This window comes from Ascaphus truei, chromosome 3 (genome assembly GCF_040206685.1).
Source record: "Ascaphus truei isolate aAscTru1 chromosome 3, aAscTru1.hap1, whole genome shotgun sequence".
NCBI classification, from domain to species: Eukaryota; Metazoa; Chordata; class Amphibia; order Anura; family Ascaphidae; genus Ascaphus; species Ascaphus truei.
This window is the reverse complement of record NC_134485.1, coordinates 244,302,023-244,318,119: the sequence shown is the minus strand read 5'-3', so window position 1 is coordinate 244,318,119 and position 16,097 is coordinate 244,302,023. Positions and strand designations below refer to the sequence as shown.

The following is a 16,097-nucleotide window of genomic DNA, read 5'->3' as shown; positions in this document are numbered from 1 at the left end:
AGCGTGAGAGGGACAGAGAAGTGGGAGCGTGAGCGGGACAGAGAGGTGGGAGCAGGAGAGGGACAGAGAGGAGGGAGCATGAGAGGGACAGAGAGGTGGGAGCATGAGCGGGACAGAGAGGTGGGAGCATGAGCAGGACAGAGAGGTGGGAGCATGAGCGGGACAGAAAGGTGGGAGCATGAGCGGGACAGAAAGGTGGGAGCATGAGCGGGACAGAGAGCTGGGAGCATGAGCGGGACAGAGAGGTGGGGGTATGAGAAGAACAGAGAGGTGGGAGCATGAGCAGGACAGAGAGAGGTGGGGGCATGAGCGGGACAGAGAGAGGTGGGGGCATGAGCGGGAAAGAGGTGAAAGCATGAGAGGGACAGAGAGGTGGGAGCATGAGCGGGACAGAGGTGGGAGCATGAGCGGGACAGAGGTGGGAGCATGAGCGGGACAGAGAGGTGGGAGCATGAGCGGGACAGAGAGGTGGGAGCATGAGCGGGACAGAGAGGTGGGGGCATGAGCGGGACAGAGGTGGGAGCATGAGCGGGACAGAGGTGGGAGCATGAGCGGCACAGAGAGGTGGGAGCATGAGAGGGACAAAGAGGTGGGGGTATGAGAAGAACAGAGAGGTGGGAGCATGAGCAGGACAGAGAGAGGTGGGGGCATGAGCGGGACAGAGAGAGGTGGGGGCATGAGCGGGAAAGAGGTGAAAGCATGAGCGGGACAGAGAGAGGTGGGGGCATGAGCGGGAAAGAGGTGAAAGCATGAGCGGGACAGAGAGGTGGGAGCATGAGGGACAGAGAGATGGGAGCATGGTAGGGGGAAGGAAGAGACAGAGGTGGAGAGAGGGACAGAAGTGGGGGCATCAGAGGTGGGGGGTGGGAGGTGTGGGGCAAAAGGGGAGGGGGGCAGTAGAAACGCTAGTCTTGGGCCCTGGGAAAGCTGTCTCTGGCCCTGCAGCTCCGTCAGGTTCCTCTTCAGTGTGCAATGGACATGTGACTCATGATGGACTTATGATCAGCCATTAGCAAAGGCTGTGGAAGAAGTGGGACTAAAGGGAGAGGAGCTTTTAAGATGGGTTGACAGAGCACATGAGGGGAGACCTGTGCAAGCCTTTGAGATCTCAGGACTTATGGTAATCGACCCGGGGCCAGTCTACGGCCCGCCAGAGAGAGCGGGCACTGACTGGAGAGAAAACAGCTAAGTGTGGACAGAGGCAAAGTGGATCACCCGAGTAGGTGCAGCACGGAGCGACGAGCACCATCAGAGGGGACCCTAGAGGACGTTCATCTAAAGTGATACTGAGGGTTTTTGCGAAGTACAGGCCTGCTACACTTATAAGCATTAACAAGCTCCAACAGAGTGGCGGCACCATCACACAGGCCTTGATTCCCAGGATTGTGTTGCCGCAGCACCAGAGACACTGATGTACACCCGTGCAGCATTTAAGGGGCATGTTATGCTGATGTGTTATGTAAATGTATATGGTGATCCTTGATTAAGGATCATAAGGTACCAGAATGTTCATCGATTATCTACTTTATAAATACGGTTATATTATAAAATATACTGTAGTCTAACTCCCACTGTCTGACCGAACGTCATGTGTGGCACATCACCTAGAACAAGATGACTCCGGGCCCACCTCACCAGCAGGTGGTGGTCTGAGGCAAAATAAGAGGGGTTACATCCCAATCGGACACAAAGCACTTCATAATTACAGTATAGGCAGCACATAGGAATTTTTACAGACACAGACCCTGCCCCGTGGAGCCTCCAATCTGTGTTTGGTGCCTGAGGCACAGGGAGTTAAAGTGACTTGCCCAAGGTAAGCTGGAGCTGATACCAGGAATTTAACCAGATTCCCCTGCTTCAAGCTGAGTGTAACTGTTTACAATCAGTGTCTTTACTCACTGAGCCACTCCTTCTCCGCTTAACTGCCGGGGGCGCGTATAAAGCAATGCAAAGTACTGAACAAAGGGCACAGAGAAGCGAATGTCTGTAATTCCCAGGAAATCTTCATATGGCTGCTCTGTGCAGGCTGCTGGAAGAATCTCTGATAATCCTGTTTAGCCGACAGGGATGTACCTCTAAATCTGATATAATTATGAATCTCTCACCTTTAAACCGGTCACCAGTTGTTTATGATGTAATCATAAACCATACATAGATATATAGATGGTATAGAGAGCAAAGTCTCCATCTTTGCTGATGATACTTAATTGTGTAAGGTAGTAAAATCAGAGCCGGATGTCTTTTCTCTCCAGAAGGACTTGGGTAGATTGGGTGTGTAAATGGAAAATTAGGTTTATTACAGATAAATGTAAGGTTATGCATTTGGGAAACAAGAATAAAGAGGTGACTTACAAATTAAATGGGGCAAAATTAGGTCAAACCTCGATGGAGAAGTATTTAGGAGTGCTTGAAGATTAGCAATAGTGCCCAATGTCAGACAGTAGCTGCAAAGGCAAATAAGCATTAAACAGTGCATGGATGGAAGGGTATAAGCATAATTATGCCACTGTATAAAGCATTACTAAGGCCACACCTTGAATATGGAGTACAGTTTTGGACACCACTCCATAAAAAAGACATTACGGAACTAAAAAAAGCACAGAGACAAAGCACCAAATTAATAAAGGGGATGGAAAATCGGAGATAAGGAGAGACTAGCTAAATTCATTTGTTTACATTAGAAAATATATGATAACTATATACAAATATAGTCAGGGTCAATACAAGGAGCTTTCAAAAGAACTATTCATCCCAAGAGCAGTACAAAGGACTCAGGGCCATCCCTTAATGATGGAGTAAAGGAGATTTCACCAACAACAAAGGAAATGGTTATTTACACTATTTTATAGTTAAAATGTGGAATTCATTACCCATGGAGACTGTGATGGCAGATACAATAGATATCTTCAAAAAAAAAAGGTTGGATTTTTTTTTTAGAAAGGAAAGGTATACAGGGATATACCAAATAAGTATACATGGGAAGGATGTTGATCCAGAGAGAAATCTGATTGCCAATATTTGGAGTCAGAAGGCATTTATTTTTCCCCCTTATGAGATATTATTAGATGGGGGTTTTGATTGCCTTCCTATGGATCAATATACTGCAAGTACAAATATAGGATACGTATCCATAATATAAATATAACATATGTTGAACTTAATGGACAGAATGTCTTTTTTTCAACCTCATCTACTATGTAGTATATCACATAGTGTTGCAAAGTTGGAAATACCGCCATTGTGATTTACAAAGAAAGGAGAACTTGAGCGTGGCTATCAGAGGAACAAATATAATGCTGCATTTCTAACTTTTAAAAATCAACCTGCATTTGGGTTAGATACAACTAAAATAAAAAATATATAATTTTCTTATGGTTGATTTCATCAAATTTAAATGTTCCCACTACTGATACAATGGAGCCTGTCACAATAAGTGAAAATGCTATTTTTCAGCTCAAAGATGGTGAAAGATAGAATGGGCTTTTTATATAAGGGAATTCATGGAACCTACTCTTTAACACTGTCTGGCAGAACTGTTCCCAGGTATTTTCAGCTGCAGATAAAAATAAAAATAAATCATTATTGGTCGAAACATGTTTTTTTTGACACTGCCACTATCATATCTACTATGAATTCATTGCCTCTGCAAATTGCCAGGCCTCTGCATCAGGACCCTGGGTGAGCAATGGGGCACTTATTCTCTAAACTAGCATTGTAAACATGAGACATGTTTGTGAGAATTATTATTATTGTTTATTTGTGAAGCGCCAACATATTCTGCAGCGCGGTACAATGGGGTAGAGTTGTGTGTATTAGAAAAACATAAAACAGTAACTTACAAGCGAGGACAAACCCATACAAAGAGGTAATCAGGGCCCTGGTCGTGAGAGCTTACAATCTAGAGGATGGGAGTTTGTAGAGAGTCATGTCATTCTAAACATTTATTCAGAGTGTTCTTTAATGCAGAGGTGCGCAAAGAGCTGTTCCAACTTCTGGGGGAGCCGGCTGTAACTTTTACTTACCCTCCCTTCCAGTGACGCGTCTCCATGGCAACCTGGCGTCAAATAACGCTGTGGGGTCATGTGGTGTCATTTGATGCCGGAGCCCTGCGGGGAGGGGGGGCGTGAGTCGGAGGGGAGAGGACACAGGGGGGTGCATGTAAGAAACTTTGCGCACCCCTTCTCTAAGGGAACAGCAGAGAGGTATAAGGGTTCTATCAGGATACCAAGATGGCCGATGGATAAAGTAACTCTTGCCCCACCTAAGATGGCTGCTGGCAGGAAATCAGCCTCTCTCGGGCATTCAATTGCCAGCAGGTGCTCCTGGGCTTTAAATAGCAGGCAGTTTCTCACTGTCTATGCTCATGCAAAGTACCCTAAACCTTGTTACTGTCTAGCTCTGCCTTTGAGCCTAGGTTTGCCTTGCTTGTGTTTGGACTGGCTACCCCTGCATCCCAGGCCTCTGATCCCAGGCCAAGGTCGGTGTACTACTCCCTACCTCTGCCCTGCGGGTCCATATCCTGGTTGCAGTCAGCAATGTTACAAGAGAGTCTTCAGTACAATGCTCAAGTGTTTAACAATTACAGTAACTACAAGCCAATGTATGCATATCTTTATTTGTATAACACCATCCATGTACATAGCGCTTTACAGCAGTAACACATGTGACATAACAATAGGAGACATAACAGGAATAAGTGCTTTAGACATAGAAGTAAACATTAGAAAAAAGAGTACCTGCACCAAAGCACTTACAATCAATTCATTGTTTTATGTGTCTCAACAAAGAAATGTGGCGGATTCTGGTGAGTACTGCAATGTTTGTAAAATAAATGAATGAGCCACAAATTCAGCTTTTGTTTATTGAATTCAAATATATGGAAGCATTTATATAGTCAATTGACGGCGTAAGTGTTTTATTTTGTCTGAACCTCAGTAGATATGCACATGCAAAGATGTGATGAAATGTAGTATGTGATTCTGATTTACTTCAATTTCTTGTCAGGTATCCTGCAGTAGTTTGCAGACAGCTAGCCAGCCATGTCAAACATACAGTAGCTCCAAGTGATAGACATAACATTACATAAGGATTTAATATGTCCAGGTACTTCCTGTTCAAGTGCTTAGAAAAACTACACATTAGCCAGCATATTCTATTCACGATGACATACAGATGTCCGCTCCCCTCCCCCCCGAATAAGTCTTCACTGCTTTCTTTTCTGTTAAAGCAGCAGTTCAAGCTGCCGTTTAATACATCAATACAATCTCCACACTGACAAGTGATTAGCTAAGTTGCCAATCGATCCGTTCTCCTGTGATCGATCAGCGAAGATTTGGCTCGGGTGTTCACTAAATCAGGGGTGCCCAAACAGGAGGGCGCGAGATTGTCTGCGGGGGGGGCGCGGGGTTTACAGAGACCCCACGCGCTTCCTGAAGGCACTTAAATTAAATGCCGGGGAAGCGGCAAAGGCCGCTGCAAAGTAAACTGCACTTACCTTGGCTCAGACTGCTTCTGGAGACGTGGCGTCATTCATATGACATTACGTTACCATGGCAACGTGATGTCATGACGCCCAGAACGCCGGAGCCGAGGTAAGGGGGGGCACGCGGAGAGGGGGGCAGAGGGGCGCAAGGAAAAAAGATTGCACTAAATCACTGTCGGTGCTGCAGAAGATTACTCAAGATGCAAAGTTATGTGGGGAAGATCATGTGACCAGGCAGCCACTAGATACAATTGGTGCACTGCTAGAGAGAGGTCAAAAGGGGTGTGCCAGAGCCTGTCTCAGAAGAGGAAAGGGGTGTGACTTTGGAAATGGTTGCTATAGAAACAAAAATGCTTTTTACATTAGAATACATTAAACATTTCTTTCAAAATTGTTTTTTTTTTTTAAATGCTACAAGTATTTTCTCATAGTACAGAACTGATTTACTTAAAAAAACACACGTAGGATATTGCTTGAACTGCAGCTTTAACATGACAATGGGAGGCCATATATAAAAGCCGCAGTGCTACTTAATGAGTGCAATGCTGGTGCATAAAACAGCATCGGTTTTATTTTACAAACTCAATTGCCTTCAATAGGGCTTGAGGGATTGTTCAATATGAATTGCTGTGATTAATCTGATGTTTCTGAAGTATTTTTGAACAACACTTCCTTTGGGCATACTATTAGGAGAAGGATCCCTCATCCCACCATGTCCTTATCAGGGAGCCAATAAAGTTAGAGGAAATGGGGACAGGGGACTCTGTACAAGAACTTGGGGGAGCACACACTGACATAACATCACCCAAAAGCCAGAGCAAAAATTAAACTACTCCAAGTCTAAAGTTAAAAAAAATGTTTTTTAAAAAGACTGAAATTAGTCCACTTTGGTCCCATGAGGGATTGCTACTTTTATTGAATGCTCTTAGATTTACAGCCCCAACATAACAATTGTGAGTAAATCAGCAAGGACAATGCAGAAATAAGTGGCTGCACGAGATGCACACTGCATAACTTGGAGACTTGTGGTAGTAAGCCCTGGATGCACGAGATGCACACTGCATAACTTGGAGACTTGTGGTAGTAAGCCCTGGCTGCACTAGATGCACACTGCATAACTTGGAGACTTGTGGTAGTAAGCCCTGGATGCACACTGCATAACTTGGAGACTTGTGGTAGTAAGCCCTGGCTGCACGAGATGCACACTGCATAACTTGGAGACTTGTGGTAGTAAGCCCTGGCTGCACGAGATGCACACTGCATAACTTGGAGACTTGTGGTAGTAAGCCCTGGCTGCACGAGATGCACACTGCATAACTTGGAGACTTGTGGTAGTAAGCCCTGGCTGCACGAGATGCACACTGCATAACTTGGAGACTTGTGGTAGTAAGCCCTGGCTGCACGAGATGCACACTGCATAACTTGGAGACTTGTGGTAGTACGCCCTGGCTGCTCGAGATGCACACTGCATAACTTGGAGACTTGTGGTAGTAAGCCCTGGCTGCACGAGATGCACACTGCATAACTTGGAGACTTGTGGTAGTAAGCCCTGGATGCACGAGATGCACACTGCATAACTTGGAGACTTGTGGTAGTAAGCCCTGGCTGCACGAGATGCACACTGCATAACTTGGAGACTTGTGGTAGTAAGCCCTGGCTGCACGAGATGCACACTGCATAACTTGGAGACTTGTGGTAGTAAGCCCTGGCTGTACGAGATGCACACTGCATAACTTGGAAACTTGTGGTATAAGCCCGGGATGCACGAGATGCACACTGCATAACTTGGAGACTTGTGGTAGTAAGCCCTGGCTGCACGAGATGCACACTGCATAACTTGGAGACTTGTGGTAGTAAGCCCTGGATGCACAAGATGCACACTGCATAACTTGGAGACTTGTGGTAGTAAGCCCTGGCTGCACGAGATGCACACTGCATAACTTGAAGACTTGTGGTATAAGCCCTGGCTGCACGAGATGCACACTGCATATCGTGGAGACTTGTGGTAGTAAGCCCTGGATGCACGAGATGCACACTGCATAACTTGGAGACTTGTGGTAGTAAGCCATGGATGCACGAGATGCACGAGATGCACACTGCATAACTTGGAGACTTGTGGTAGTAAGCCCTGGCTGCTCGAGATGCACACTGCATAACTTGGAGACTTGTGGTAGTAAGCCCTGGCTGCTCGAGATGCACACTGCATAACTTGGAGACTTGTGGTAGTAAGCCCTGGCTGCTCGAGATGCACACTGCATAACTTGGAGACTTGTGGTAGTAAGCCCTGGCTGCTCGAGATGCACACTGCATAACTTGGAGACTTGTGGTAGTAAGCCCTGGCTGCTCGAGATGCACACTGCATAACTTGGAGACTTGTGGTAGTACGCCCTGGCTGCTCGAGATGCACACTGCATAACTTGGAGACTTGTGGTAGTAAGCCCTGGCTGCTCGAGATGCACACTGCATAACTTGGAGACTTGTGGTAGTAAGCCCTGGCTGCTCGAGATGCACACTGCATAACTTGGAGACTTGTGGTAGTAGGCCCTGGCTGCTCGAGATGCACACTGCATAACTTGGAGACTTGTGGTAGTAAGCCCTGGATGCACGAAATGCACACTGCATAACTTGGAGACTTGTGGTAGTAAGCCCTGGCTGCTCGAGATGCACACTGCATAACTTGGAGACTTGTGGTAGTAAGCCCTGGCTGCTCGAGATGCACACTGCATAACTTGGAGACTTGTGGTAGTAAGCCCTGGCTGCTCGAGATGCACACTGCATAACTTGGAGACTTGTGGTAGTAAGCCCTGGCTGCTCGAGATGCACACTGCATAACTTGGAGACTTGTGGTAGTACGCCCTGGCTACTCGAGATGCACACTGCATAACTTGGAGACTTGTGGTAGTAAGCCCTGGCTGCTCGAGATGCACACTGCATAACTTGGAGACTTGTGGTAGTAAGCCCTGGATGCACGAGATGCACACTGCATAACTTGGAGACTTGTGGTAGTAAGCCATGGATGCACGAGATGCACGAGATGCACACTGCATAACTTGGAGACTTGTGGTAGTAAGCCCTGGCTGCTCGAGATGCACACTGCATAACTTGGAGACTTGTGGTAGTAAGCCCTGGTTGCTCGAGATGCACACTGCATAACTTGGAGACTTGTGGTAGTACGCCCTGGCTGCTCGAGATGCACACTGCATAACTTGGAGACTTGTGGTAGTACGCCCTGGCTGCACGAGATGCACACTGCATAACTTGGAGACTTGTGGTAGTAAGCCCTGGATGCACGAGATGCACACTGCATAACTTGGAGACTTGTGGTATTAAACCCTGGATGCACGAGATGCACACTGCATAACTTGGAGACTTGTGGTAGTAAGCCCTGGCTGCACGAGATGCACACTGCATAACTTGGAGATTTGTGGTAGTAAGCCCTGGCTGCACGAGATGCACACTGCATAACTTGGAGACTTGTGGTAGTACGCCCTGGCTGCTCGAGATGCACACTGCATAACTTGGAGACTTGTGGTAGTACGCCCTGGATGCACGAGATGCACACTGCATAACTTGGAGACTTGTGGTAGTACGCCCTGGCTGCTCGAGATGCACACTGCATAACTTGGAGACTTGTGGTAGTAAGCCCTGGATGCACGAGATGCACACTGCATAACTTGGAGACTTGTGGTATTAAACCCTGGATGCACGAGATGCACACTGCATAACTTGGAGACTTGTGGTAGTAAGCCCTGGATGCACGAGATGCACACTGCATAACTTGGAGACTTGTGGTAGTAAGCCCTGGATGCACGAGATGCACACTGCATAACTTGGAGACTTGTGGTAGTAAGCCCTGGCTGCACGAGATGCACACTGCATAACTTGGAGACTTGTGGTAGTAAGCCCTGGATGCACGAGATGCACACTGCATAACTTGGAGACTTGTGGTAGTACGCCCTGGCTGCACGAGATGCACACTGCATAACTTGGAGACTTGTGGTAGTACGCCCTGGCTGCTCGAGATGCACACTGCATAACTTGGAGACTTGTGGTAGTAAGCCCTGGCTGCACGAGATGCACACTGCATAACTTGGAGACTTGTGGTAGTAAGCCCTGGATGCACGAGATGCACACTGCATAACTTGGAGACTTGTGGTATAAGCCCTGGCTGCTCGAGATGCACACTGCATAACTTGGAGACTTGTGGTAGTAAGCCCTGGATGCACACTGCATAACTTGGAGACTTGTGGTAGTAAGCCCTGGCTGCACGAGATGCACACTGCATAACTTGGAGACTTGTGGTAGTAAGCCCTGGATGCACGAGATGCACACTGCATAACTTGGAGACTTGTGGTATAAGCCCTGGCTGCTCGAGATGCACACTGCATAACTTGGAGACTTGTGGTAGTAAGCCCTGGATGCACACTGCATAACTTGGAGACTTGTGGTAGTAAGCCCTGGCTGCACGAGATGCACACTGCATAACTTGGAGACTTGTGGTAGTAAGCCCTGGCTGCACGAGATGCACACTGCATAACTTGGAGACTTGTGGTAGTAAGCCCTGGATGCACGAGATGCACACTGCATAACTTGGAGACGTGTGGTAGTAAGCCCTGGCTGCACGAGATGCACACTGCATAACTTGGAGACTTGTGGTAGTACGCCCTGGCTGCACGAGATGCACACTGCATAACTTGGAGACTTGTGGTATAAGCCCTGGATGCACGAGATGCACACTGCATAACTTGGAGACTTGTGGTAGTAAGCCCTGGCTGCACGAGATGCACACTGCATAACTTGGAGACTTGTGGTAGTAAGCCCTGGCTGCACGAGATGCACACTGCATAACTTGGAGACTTGTGGTAGTACGCCCTGGCTGCACGAGATGCACACTGCATAACTTGGAGACTTGTGGTATAAGCCCTGGATGCACGAGATGCACACTGCATAACTTGGAGACTTGTGGTATTAAGCCCTGGCTGCACGAGATGCACACTGCATAACTGGGAGACTTGTGGTAGTAAGCCCTGGCTGCACGAGATGCACACTGCATAACTTGGAGACTTGTGGTAGTAAGCCCTGGCTGCACGAGATGCACACTGCATAACTTGGAGACTTGTGGTAGTAAGCCCTGGCTGCAAGAGATGCACACTGCATAACTGGGAGACTTGTGGTAGTAAGCCCTGGCTGCACGAGATGCACACTGCATAACTTGGAGACTTGTGGTAGTAAGCCCTGGATGCACGAGATGCACACTGCATAACTTGGAGACTTGTGGTAGTAAGCCCTGGATGCACGAGATGCACACTGCATAACTTGGAGACTCGTGGTAGTAAGCCCTGGATGAAGGCTGAAGATTTAGTTGCCCAGGATTGGATGTTAGACGGTTTGGTTGCCGCATGTTTGGCCTGCCATGGATGTTACATACTGTAATAGTACATGCCATAAAAATCCACAGGCTTGTGCAACAAGTTTGAGCTGGACCAAGGTAGGATCAAGCAAAGCAGTCAAGTAACGCTTAATCTACATATAAACAAAGGAGGAATCCTACATTAAAGTGGTTTCAAATCAAACTGTTTGTCAGTTGGGCAGGTGCTTCATATCAGCAGCAGCAGCGCTGGGAGACAAAAGGGAAAGTTACATTATCAGAGGCAAACGCTAAGCTCCCCGCTGCAGCAAAGTGGCACAGGGACATGTTGCATCCATATGAGGAGGACATTCACAGCTGTGATCAATTAGCATTAAAGGCTGTGGCTTTGCAAAAATGAAATGCCGTTTGTGATACTGTACCTTTAATTAGACACAACTACCATATGTGTCTATTTAATGACATCGACATGCACATTAAATATAACTTGTTCAGTTTTTCTTAAGGCCATTGTAATCACAAGTAGTGAACAATCAAGACTAGTTCTGTTTCGACCATATCTGTCATTTTGTTCTTTAAAGGAGCAGGTGGGAAGTAAGGCCTCTCTGGAGCTGGACCGTGTTAATTTCAGCTCTGGGGACCCCCTGCCCCCTCTCCATCCCCTCGAGATACAGTACATACCTCCGAAGGGGGTGCCTGTAGCAGCTGCGGAGGTTTAAAGCTGCAGTTCAGTCAATATCCTGCATGTGTGTGTTTTTTTTTAATAAATCAGTTCTGTAGTAAGAAAAAATACTTTTAGCATTTTCTGTTTTTAAAAAAACAACTTTGAAAGACCAATTTTCTTGTATTCTATTTAACAGCCATTTGCTAAGGCACTGCCCCTTCATGTCCTGTCAGAAGCTCTGGCACACCCCTCTGTCAGCCCTGCCCTCCCTCTAGCACATGTCAGTGCAGGAGTGCTTATGAATATTCATGAGCTTCCACTGACTGACAGAAGCAAATAAAATCATATGCCAGCTCTAATTATATCACCAAATTTCGCCTATCAATACATGGAGAACGAAATGACTGGCAGCTATACAGCTCTTTAGGTAATTAGAGATTGCCCACATGAAACTATTGAAAAAAGACTGAACTGAAGCTTTAAAGGTCTTTGTTACGTGGGCCGCAAGGGATGACGTCACGGCTTCCTATTGGCCCACGTGGGACATTTAAGGGTCCCCGTAGATGAAATGAACACAGTTCAGCTCCGGAGAGCCCCGGCTTCAAAGCTATTATTTAAAAAAAAAAATAATCATGATTGCCGCTTTAATTCATTCGATTTAGTGCGCACGTTTGCATGTATGTAGAACTGCTCTACATATGTACGAATTTGAAATAAAGCATAGATTTCCTCCTCCTAATTCTCTTGTAAAATGGGCATGGCATAGGTGTAATACTGTAAGTAGGTAACATAGTCCTCAGGAAGACATTTACTGTTGCTGTGATATTTTTAAGGAATGACATCAGGAACATACCTAAATTAGCACAGTGAATCCCTGGTCTGCATCAGCCATGCCACTTGAAACATCTGTTAACTATGCTCTTGTTTTATTAAACCACGTGCTTGTAGAGATAAATATCTCTGTGGTTTATACTTATTTGAACCTCTGGTGAAACCAAAATATAGAAAATAGATTTGCTCTTCAAGAGAATGCTATATAATAACATATCAGAACAATATCCGAGTTGCCACTGTAAAAACACAATATGGAAAAGCATTGGTAATGAATGTCAGATAACACCTGCACCATATCCGCAGAGAATACAATGATTAGCTCGTGTGCTGCATGAGGTCATATACATCATGTTGTTGATTTAACTATTTGGGCTATTTAAGATCTCCTGAGATATCACTGCCCATATGTTTCTTTTCCAAACCATGCAAAAATAGCATTATAAGACGCAATTTGCTTCTTGATATACAAATCGGTGCAATACAGGCATACCCCGCATTAACGTACGCAATGGGACTGGAGCATGTATGTAAAGTGAAAATGTACTTAAAGTGAAGCACTACCTTTTCCCACTTATCGATGCATGTACTGTACTGCAATCGTTATATACGTGCATAACTGATGTAAATAACGCATTTGTAACAGGCTCTATAGTCTCCCCGCTTGCGCACAGCTTCGGTACAGGTAGGGAGCCGGTATTGCTGTTCAGGACGTGATGACAGGCGCATGCGTGAGCTGCCGTTTGTCTATTGGGCGATATGTACTTACTCGCGAGTGTACTTAAAGTGAGTGTACTTAAAGCGGGGTATGCCTGTATGCAAATTGTGTCTCCAAATGAATCAAACTCCCAAAAGTATTAAGATGCTATTCAGTAAGGTGTGTGATTGCATACCGAGTGAATAGCCACAAGAAGAGAAGAGAGAATTATGCAAAAATGTCAAAATAAAATAATTTTACAGGTTATGTGCAGAATGAACTCCAAACATATCGGTCAGAGATAAATAGTCTAACTCTAACCACTACAGACACTGAAGTCTAGAATAAAGACTGTAGCACAACAAAGAAATCCTGTACTCTGCCGGCACCCTGACACAGTAAAAATGCTGGCAAAGAACGCAAGCAGTGGAAAGTAAACAGATAAGCCCTGCAAGGCAATGAAGGAGGAAAAAAGGACAGAGATTAAACACACGCACAAAATAATTGGTGAAAGGCTTAGCATGAAACAAAAGCCTGTTTGTGTCCAATCTTTTAAAGAAAATTAAATCCGAACAAATGTTCCCAGTGGAGAAGCTGAGGTCTGTCCAGTGTAACGTAAACTTAACTGTGACATGTTTGCTACTGATAAAAACTTGCACCTGAAAACTTTAAGACCTAGAGTCATCACGCTCCGTTACCGTTTAACCCTTCGAGTTCCCATAGGACGTAACTGGTATGGGATGGGTACTTGATCGCTTTCTGGGGACAGATTGGGTTCACTGTTCTGACGAAGCGGCCAGCCCAATTGAAATGAAAGTGGACGTCCCTCTACTTCCGTTTCCGGTAGGCAGACCCCAGGCATTGTGAAGGTTAGTGCACCTGATCTGGCGTTAACTCTCATTGCCTTGAATTGGAGTTAACGCCGGATTGGGTGTGTTAGCCCAGCAACAGGTCTGGATGAATCCGCCCCTAAATGTGCAACAGGAAAACTTCTACGATGGAGGGACAAGCATTTGTGTATAAGAAGATTGATGTAAATTCAGGTTTAAATTAGAAATGCTGTGCTTTGTTTTTTTCCGTACATGAACCAGATTGAAGAACAGCCGATTAGCCAATGAATGATGTGAAGATCACATCTCATAGCTCCGTTACCCGTACTCACTTAAAGCTGCAGTTCAGTCTATATCCTGCATGTGTGTTTTTTTTAATAAATCAGTTCTGTAGTAAGAAATAATACTTTTAGCATTTTCTGTTTTTAAAAAAACAACTTTGAAAGACCAATTTTCTTGTATTCTATTTTAACAAGCATTTGCTAAGGCACTGCCCCTTCATGTCCTGTCACAAACCCAGGCACACCCCTTTGTCAGCACTGCCCTCCCTCTCTCTAAACGTGCACTAGCATCTGGTCACATGATCTTCCTCATACAGTAGTACATTCAAGGAAGCTGGAGAAAAGGGATCAGCCATGCATAGCAGCTCGGATAGGCGATTTCAAACTTATTACAGTGTTTATTCCATTCATTGCACGTGTATATAATGTAAAATTGTAATAATTCCATTTATAGCAAACGTGTATATGTGAATATTATTTAGATGTATATGTATGTTACTGAAATGTGGAGTGAGTGTGTAGGTAAATAAATACACTTCCACTGCATATATATATATATATATATATATATATATATATATATATATATATATATATATATATATATTATATATATTATATATTATATATGTATGTATATGTGAAGTTATGTGAGTAAAAAAGTGACAAAAACCCTCCATAGCAAGGCAAATAGCAAATGGAAATATTACTGTATGCTCATTTGTATGTATATATATATTTATATACACACACACTTCAAATACGGATAGTGATTCACGTAAATGATATATATATTCACTTTCTGGGAGTATAAGAGTGACTGTCCTGTTGTTCCTTTTTTTGTATCCATCATTGAATGGTATGCACCCTCTCTTTACGTTTATTTTATACTAGCTGAGAGACCCGGCGTTGCCCGGGATGTAATGTTCCCGCTCCTCTCTCTCTCCTCACCCCTCCCCCTCTCTCTGTTTGTCCCCCATTCACATCAATCCAGTTCCCCCCCTCCCTCCTTTACAGCTTCATGCAGTGTGTGTGCGTCAGTCATTGTGTTTGCGTCAGTCAGTCAGTGTGTGTGCGCGCGCGTCAGTGAGTCTGACGCAAAAACACAAACACACACACAGACTGACTGACGCACACACACACAGTCAGTGTGTGCGTGTGTGTGTGCCTCAGTCAGTCAGTGTGTGCGTGCGGCAGTCAGTCAGTCATTCAGTCAGTGTGTGGGTGTGGGGGTGTGCGCGCGCGCGCGCGTCAGTGTGTGTGTGTGTCAGTCAGTGTGTGTCAGTCAGTGTGTGTGTGTGTGTGTGTGTGTGTGTGTGTGTGTCAGTGTGTGTGTGTGTGTGTGTCAGTGTATGTGTGTGTGTGTGTGTGTGTGTGTACCATTCATTGTGTGTGTGCGCGCGCGCGTCAGTCTGTGTGTGTGTGCGCGTGGGTGTGCGCGCGTGCGTCAGTCAGTGTGTGTGTGTGTGTGTCAGTCAGTGTGTGCGTGCGTCAGTGTGTGTGCGTGCGTCAGTCAGGGTGTGTGCGTGCGTCAGTCAGGGTGTGTGCGTGCGGCTGTCAGTGTGTGTACGTGTGGCTGTCAGGGTTTGTGTGCGTGCGCCAGTCAGGGTTTGTGTGCGTGCGCCAGTCAGGGTTTGTGTTCGTGCGCCAGTCAGGGACACTGTGCGTGCGCCAGTCAGGGTGTGTGTGCGTGCGTCAGTCAGGGTGTGTGCGTGCGTCAGTCAGGGTCTGTGCGTGCGTCACTCAGGGTGTGTGCGTGCGTCAGTCAGGGTGTGTGCGTGCGTCAGTCAGGGTGTGTGCGTGCGTCAGTCAGGGTGTGTGAGTGCGTCAGTCAGGGTGTGTGCGTGCGTCAGTCAAAGGGCAGGCGTGGGGGGGGGTGAAGGGCAGGGGTAGGGGGGGTGAAGGGCAGGGGTAGGGGTGGGTGAAGGGTAGGGGTGGGTGAAG

The 16,097-nt window shown here is 46.1% G+C and overlaps 1 protein-coding gene across 5 annotated transcripts in view; it reads right to left on the bottom strand.

The window, feature by feature from the left end:
• CRACDL (CRACD like) overlaps positions 1-16,097 on the bottom strand; it is a 161,618-nt gene that overhangs the window by 100,296 nt on the left and 45,225 nt on the right. The window contains exon 1 of one of the 5 annotated variants that reach the window (XM_075590508.1): positions 3,512-3,549. The exons of the other annotated variants lie outside the window; for them this stretch is intronic. The gene's annotated coding sequence lies outside the window, so the exon portion shown is untranslated. Of the gene's footprint in view, positions 1-3,511; positions 3,550-16,097 lie in introns of those variants that run through there. 5 annotated transcript variants of the gene reach the window in all.